The sequence below is a fragment of the Triticum dicoccoides genome, chromosome 7A (assembly GCF_002162155.2).
Source record: "Triticum dicoccoides isolate Atlit2015 ecotype Zavitan chromosome 7A, WEW_v2.0, whole genome shotgun sequence".
Classification (NCBI taxonomy): Eukaryota; Viridiplantae; Streptophyta; class Magnoliopsida; order Poales; family Poaceae; genus Triticum; species Triticum dicoccoides.
Genome location: NC_041392.1, coordinates 576,231,918 through 576,238,869, shown reverse-complemented (window position 1 = coordinate 576,238,869; position 6,952 = coordinate 576,231,918). Strand labels below are relative to the sequence as shown.

Here is a 6,952-nt window from a genome sequence, read left to right as displayed (position 1 = left end):
AATATTTTGTTGCCTTGAAGTGGAGCATCGGCGAAGTAGTCGGAGTAGAGTATGCAGTAGCCTTCGAGACGATGCCGATTCTTTGCTTTCACCCGCCCCGACGCCGAGCCACCTCGCCGCGGCTTTTCATTGCTCGCCAGCAGCTGGGCGCGGGCGGCGAGTACCATGAGATGCTCTTCTTCCTGGACGTCGGCCTCGGCTTCCTCCTCCAGTAGCGCGGCAAGCGCTTCCTCGTTGTCCGAGTCCATCGCCGAGGCAGGCAAATCGTTGAACACCTTGCGCCTGGTGGGCATGTACCCGCCACTAAACTGCCCCTCCACGGCCGAAAACGGCGGCAAAAACGCCCAGCTGCTGGTGGAGGGGCTGCCTCGGCGAACCTCTGCTCTTTTTTCGGCGGGGATTGGCTATCTAGTGGTGAAGGGCGGCGGGCAGCGCCAGGATACAGCTAGTGGCGGCCGAGGGCGCGGGGGGTTGGAGGCGAGTCGGGGAAGGAAAACTTGACTTTCCACCCGACGGTGTGGGTCAGCCGCGCATTTCCCTTGTGCCGGAGACCCGATCGCCCCCCAGTGCGTCGGGTTCGGCCTGCGATCGCCGGGCCCAAAAACGGACCGAACCGGCGATTTTCGACGTCCTGGAGACGCGACTGTAGCGTTTTTTCGATGCCAGCACCACAAAAGTGGCCTGGGGGGCCTGTTGGTGCGCGGCTGGAGATGCTCTTATATATCGTCGAATGGGGGTGCTCCGGCCGGAAACAGATGCGAAATGCGGCGGTTGTGGCCATTAATTGGTGCTATTCCCGATTAATAAGCGACTGGGGCATCGACAGGGTTGGAAACTGCGCCCATACGACTGGTAGTTTCATTGATACTCCCTCCGTCCTTGAAAGAGTATACTTCCAACTTTTTGAAGGGTCAAACTATCTCAAAGTTTGACCGTGTTTATAGAAAAATATATCAATGCTTGTGAAACCAAATAGGTATATGACGAAAATATATTTTATCATGAATATAATGCTACTAATTTGATGACATAAATATTGGTCTATTATTGTATAAATACGGTCAAATATAAAAAAGTTTGACTTTTCAACAAAGTTGGAAGTACACTTTTTAAAAAACGGAGGGAGTAGGTTTGTGTGAGGAAGAGGCCAGGTTGAATCTTCCCTAGCGCATGAGCGCTTGATCAATGACATGTCACAATCTTCCCTCGCGCACGCTCCATAATTTATGCAGGCCGAGGGCCAGATGGCTACTGTTTTCAGTCAAAATCGTCATAATGACAGTTATTAAGCCGACCGAGGCCATACTACGAATCTTCTAAAGTTACTCTTAGGCCTGGTTTGGGATGGTGGGAATATTTTTTCCATTAGTGAAAAAAAAAAAAGAGGAACGGATCCTACGAGATAATGCGATCCTATATTTTGAATCCCAACAATCCTATATTTTGAATCCCAACAATCTCATGCAACGGTTACACCTTCTGTTTAGAGCATCTCTAGTAGACCTCGCATTCCGTCAGCCCGCAAAACCCGTTTGCAGTTTATGAAAAAAGAGTTTTACAGGCTGGCGCCGATGGCCGCAAAGGCAGACTCCCCAAACGGACCCCTATAAAAGAATATTAGGGGAAATACTTTTTTACGGGTCGGCTTTTCGCAGGATCTGCTCGGGCACCGCCTCGTCGACCCGTAAATTGAAGACATCCAATTCTCAAAATTTACATCTATTCTGACAAATAAGTTTAAATTCAAACAACATAGCACAGTTTACGCGCAAATAAAACCTTTAGTTTAGTAAGACAAACGTAAAAGAGGGTCTTGCAAAAGTGACGACCATGTCCCGCATCATTTTGGTCGACCTTCACTCCGCGCCATCGAGATCATCTTGAAGTTCATCGCCACCACCGAATCCACCTCCGGCGCTTGTTCCAACTCCCGCACTGAAATCATCGACATTGCCACCATATGAAGCAGAGAAAACATTTCCGGCACTGTAACACGCACTGGCCGACGCAACCATTCTCCTCTTCAAGATTTCTCTCCTTGCCATATCATGCCATTCTTTCATGAGGTCGTCCATGTCATTGCGGTTCATTGTCATGATCTTATTCTCTTTTGCGAGCAACTTGGACATGACTTTGTTTTCAGCGGCACGTGCTCTTCTCTCCTCAATGGCCGATTTGCGCAACCCCTCTTCCTTGAGCAATTGCCACTTTTCTTGCTTTTCCCTTGCCTTCTTCTCGGCCAACTCTTTCTTGATCTCCAACGACTTCAACAACATCAACTCATTTGATTGCACCATGGCATCAATCTTCTTCCTCAAGCTCGATACTTCATGCTCTCTCTTCATCTTCTCCTTAGTCCTCTTGTCGTCATCGGGCTTGTTCAAATTTCTTGGGCCACCATTATCCTCATCTTCATCCATGTTTGTAAGTGAACCTCTCTTCGGTGGGGATTCTTTGTCGATTAACTTCCACTTCTCGCACTCTTTGAGCAAGTTCCAACAATGCTCCAGTTTGAAGAATTTGCCTTCCGAAACTTCCATGTCTTTGTATCTATATTGGGCAATTTTGTCCTACACAATATGATGCAATATAATATGCACAACTTGAACAAAGGCAAAACAAACTCACCTAGTCGGATTCCACGGTTCCACTTGGAGGTGCATTGTGTACTTGCTCCAAGCAAGCTGCCCAACGGCTGCACATAGGCTTGATCACATCCCAACGCCCTTGAAGCAACCGAAATGTGCGTGGAGTCCTATTGGGGTACTTTGCCATCATGCGAAAGTATTAATCTTCGATCCTTTGCCAATACCTCTTGGCGGTTTGAGAAGTACCCGTGCAGGCATCAAGAGACACCGCACTCCATGCCCTGATCAGGATTTGATCTTCCAAGATCGTGTAGTTCTTCGATCTCTGACTTTTCCTACCTTTTGTTTGCGATTGCTCATACGCTACCTCATCGATCTCCTCCACTTCTTCCTCACCACCATGATCATCCACGCCGTCCTCCGTTTCATTGTAGTCGAATGCGGCGAACGGGGCTTGATCGATGTCAACGGCGTTTGTGTCCAACAGGTTCACGAACTCGACAGTTGCATTGTTCGAACCACCGCTATAGTGAACGACAACAAGTCACGAGCTATCGCAAATGGCGAAAAGCAAAGAAAATTGCCATGACCGAAGACGCATACCTTCCGGCCATTTCGTCAAACACCTCGCTTGCGGTGGGAGCAGCACCGTTGAGCAGCATCGCCGGGGAACCTCTTTCCGGGGCGGAGGCAGTGGATGAAGGAGGTGACTTCTTTGTAGCTGGAATCCTCTTCCTCTTTACGCCGGTGGCCTTAGCGACCTTCTCCGCCGTCGGCCGGGATCGCGCAGCGGCGTTGGCGGCCGGAGCGCGGGCCTTCACGGCAGGGGCAGCCGGATTCCCGCCCTGCACGACCACGTTGCCCTGCCGCTTGCGGGCATGCGCGGCGGTACCTTGGGCGACGGCGGGGCCAACATGGCCGGCGACGAGATCCGCCTGAGGGGATTGAGCATGCGCGACCTCGACGGTGACGGGGGACAGCAGGGAGTCATCCATGGCGGCGAAGAACGGCCGGGGAATGCACCGGAGCGTGAGGTGGCGAGGCAATGGTGGTGGTGGGTGGGGGGGGGCGGCCACGCGGAAATGTCCCTCCCGCCAAATCTCGCTGCGGATAGGGGCAGAGCTCGAGTCGTCCTCCTAGCCCGTGAATCTAGAGGTCGGGGGAGATCTTTTACCGCGCCCCACAAAAACTTTTACGGGTCGGCCACGAATGCGGTGTCTGATCGGTCAGGTTTTCCCGCCCCGACCCGCATTTTGGCGGTTATTTTGCGGGTCGGGGCGGGATGCGGGGTCTGCTAGAGATGCTCTTAGTAACGCAACTCGTGTCTTCGAGGCTTCTTTTAGCTGGAATGAATTTTATAAGATTTCTAGAGAAATTAAATTTGGGAATGCATTAATGTGTATGTTATTCCATTTTCATGATTGGAATTTTATGATTTTTTCAGTACAATTTCGCAAGCTGATTCAGTTTACACTATCAGTACAAGAAATAGGACATGTGCTGATAGAAGTAAAAGAAATAAGAAATGCAGTATAGATAAAACAAGAATTTCTTTTCATCTTTTCCCCTCTGTTTGATCAGTACTTTAGTTATCTATAAACATTCTTATATTAATGTACAGAGAGAGTACAGAATATTTTGAAAGATTATTTTACAAGCACAGCATAGATGCGTGGTGATCACTCTCACTTTTTTTGTCTGCTCGTGATCATTCTCATAGAATTATATTCTTGGGATCAACCGGTGGCACTCGGCTTATCCCAGATACTCGGTTTATCATCATCCGTCAGCAGCTGCTAACGAGATTACAGCCACCTGGCGAGGATCTCCGCAACCCTAGGTTCCACAATCAAGGTGCGCGCGCAACACTTTCATCATGGCGATCGATCACCAACAGTATCGGCCAACGATTTGGTGATCACTGCTCTGATCACCGCCGATCACCGAGTGCAATCATTCATGCGATCGACGCGGCGAAGAACGCGCGCGGCACGCCCCGTGATCGGTGATCTGATCACCGCTAATCAGTCCAATCATTCATTGGATCCCTCTGCAATCGCCTCCATTCTTTTAATCCACCTGTGGGATCTGGTAATATCTAGGCCGCGCTTCGGTGGCCGGCGCCAAGCGCAGAACCAGAAAGCGACCAGTTCAAGGTATAGACGGACGCTTCTTTGATCCCGGAAGGGCCGGGAATCCACGAACCACGATGACGGTGATGAGTCACATGCTGCAGAACAAGTAAAAAATCGGCAAGCTAGCTCTTTGTCATTTCCTATTGATCTTTCGGTTGATGAGAGCCCAGCTCACCTCAACAGCCATCAGGTGTTTGTTTATCTCTCTGGCTCTCCTATCACGCTTGACTAGGAAGTCTGGGTCGACATGGCTTATCAATAAATTATCACTCAGATAAATTAAACAACTTGACATCACTTGTTTTTCTTTCCTTTTCCCAGCAAGGAATGGCTATATGTTCTTTGAATGGGAGAGATATCACCGAGGACCGAAACTTTCGCCAATAATTGGAATAGTGTAATAATGAGATAATGGCCTGTGAAAGTTTCTAAATCCAGTACTAGACTAGAACATTATTGGGAGACGGAAAACTACCGTCAACTACAAACACAGGTCAACGCTGTTTCCTTGCCCTTTTGAGTACTCAGATAGGAGTATCATGTATAGTACAGCTCTTGGAAGCCGAGCGGCAAAAAAATTGAGCCACTCCTTTCTCCCTACAAAAAAATTATCACCTCCTTTTCCCCTTTTACAGTTTCTTGGCAAGAGCAAACAGTGAGCAATCTTTACCTTTTTTTGTTTTATTTTTCTTTTGAAAAAGTAAGCAACCTTTATTCTGGCTACTGGGCCTAGCCATCCAGAGCCCATTCAGTAACGCAAGTCCACGCGACCAGGCTAATTAGTCCCACGTCTGAGCAGCCCATAACTACACAGCGCTCTTGTTTAGTTTAGTACCACATCAACAACACAAGAAGATTAGACTAGGGCGAATCAACCTGTGGTTGAGTTGGTTAGGTGGACAGTGGTATCCCCAACCTACCAGGGTTCAAATCCTGGTACTCGCATTATTCCTGAATTTATTTCAGGATTTCCGGCGATGCGCGGTGATGTTCCCGTCGACGACGAGGTGCCTACGGTGATTTCGTAAATCTCAAGATAATATGCCGGCTCAGTCTCTCGGAGGTGCTCATAAGGGTAGGGGATGAGTGCATGCGCGTGTATATGAGCGCTTGTGTCTGTACTGATGCTCAAAAAAAAAAGATTAGACTAGGAGAGCAGGCTATATTATGGTGACTAGGTGCTTCATTGCAACATACTTACCTGGACGGGATCGACGAGCAATCAACAAGGCTCATGGCCTAGATCAATGGCTTACATTATTGCACTTGATAAATGCGCTGGTCTATCATCTCCCCAAATGGAAGAATGGACGACGTCATAATATATGATAGAGGGGATATGCGTTTACACGGCCCAAAATCATTGGTTAAGTCAGTACTAGGATGGAAATGTGCAACTTCAGTTTTCGTCGCTTCATGCAGAATCAGAAAGCGACCAGGGTATACTTTGTTGTGATATGCAGGTTGATGGTTTTGTACTCGGCATGAGTAGCGACGTGTTGTCGCTTACCGCGATAATTGATCTATGTTTCTTTCACTTTTGTGCTGATATTTGATAGGACGCTTCTTTGATTCGTGAAGGGTCGGAGATTGACACACAAACTCATAAAGTAAAGTGTGGGAGCTGGCAAGGCTAAAGATTGTCGTGTTATCAGACGGAGAGCATAGGGATGCAACACTTGTTTTTATTACCTGGTCAGATAGTGCTTCTCTTTCATTTTTCTCGGCGATCTTTTCATTAACTTATCACTGCTCGCAAACGACACTTAATCGTGACGTTACCTTGTTCGGCGCGACCGGCCGTCTGCGCCGTGACCGACACAGGATGAGATTCCCTGGTGCCGCTTTCGGAATCCGTCCTGCGTCGCCGGGCATCTCATCTCGCCAGCAGCCTAGCATTAACACCCGAAGCAAGCACGCAACAAGAATTCCCTTCCTCCGGGAATTATTGCGCTAAACATCCGTCCATCTCGCTCAACTCGCTTGGGTCGACGGCATCGGCATCCCGGGCAGGCAGGGCGGAAGCCCGGCGAGCGCCCTGCGTACGTCGCACACCAACGGCAGCGACAGCTGCAGATCTCTCTCTCCCACACGTCGCTCTCGGGAGCCAACGCGTCGTACGTACGTCGTGGCAATGGCGACATGGCATCGCATGGCCAGCCTTCCTGTTCATCGGTCCTGCCGCGCGCGCGGAACGGGACGCCGACGGCCTGTCTCTTCCCGGCGTCT

At 49.3% G+C, this 6,952-nt stretch overlaps 1 non-coding gene across 1 annotated transcript; it reads left to right on the top strand.

The window, feature by feature from the left end:
- The first annotated feature begins 5,916 nt into the window (after positions 1-5,916).
- Positions 5,917-6,082, top strand: LOC119334762. The gene has a single exon (XR_005161527.1). It is a non-coding gene; the product is annotated as a U1 spliceosomal RNA (small nuclear RNA).
- The last annotated feature ends 870 nt before the right edge of the window (positions 6,083-6,952 follow it).